A 266-nucleotide genomic window follows, 5' to 3' on the forward strand; every position below is an offset into this window, starting at 1 on the left:
GAGAAGAAAGTAATGCATGAATAAGTAGGTTTTTTTCTTTAATGTATTTTATTTACTATAGAATGGTGAACACATAGGTTAAGACTGAACTCCCTAAACTTCTTAGAAACAGGGCACTACACAATTGCCACATAATTCATTCACTCAGGTATTACTTCCAGGCACTGTACTAGCTACAAACAGTAAAACACTTTGATCTAAAGCACATACCTTCATAGGTCTTGGGAGGTAATAAAATCAATAATTCATAAAGCCTTTGCCTGTAA

Source organism: Hipposideros armiger, unplaced genomic scaffold (assembly GCF_001890085.2).
Source record: "Hipposideros armiger isolate ML-2016 unplaced genomic scaffold, ASM189008v1 scaffold_1723, whole genome shotgun sequence".
In the NCBI taxonomy this organism is placed as follows: Eukaryota; Metazoa; Chordata; class Mammalia; order Chiroptera; family Hipposideridae; genus Hipposideros; species Hipposideros armiger.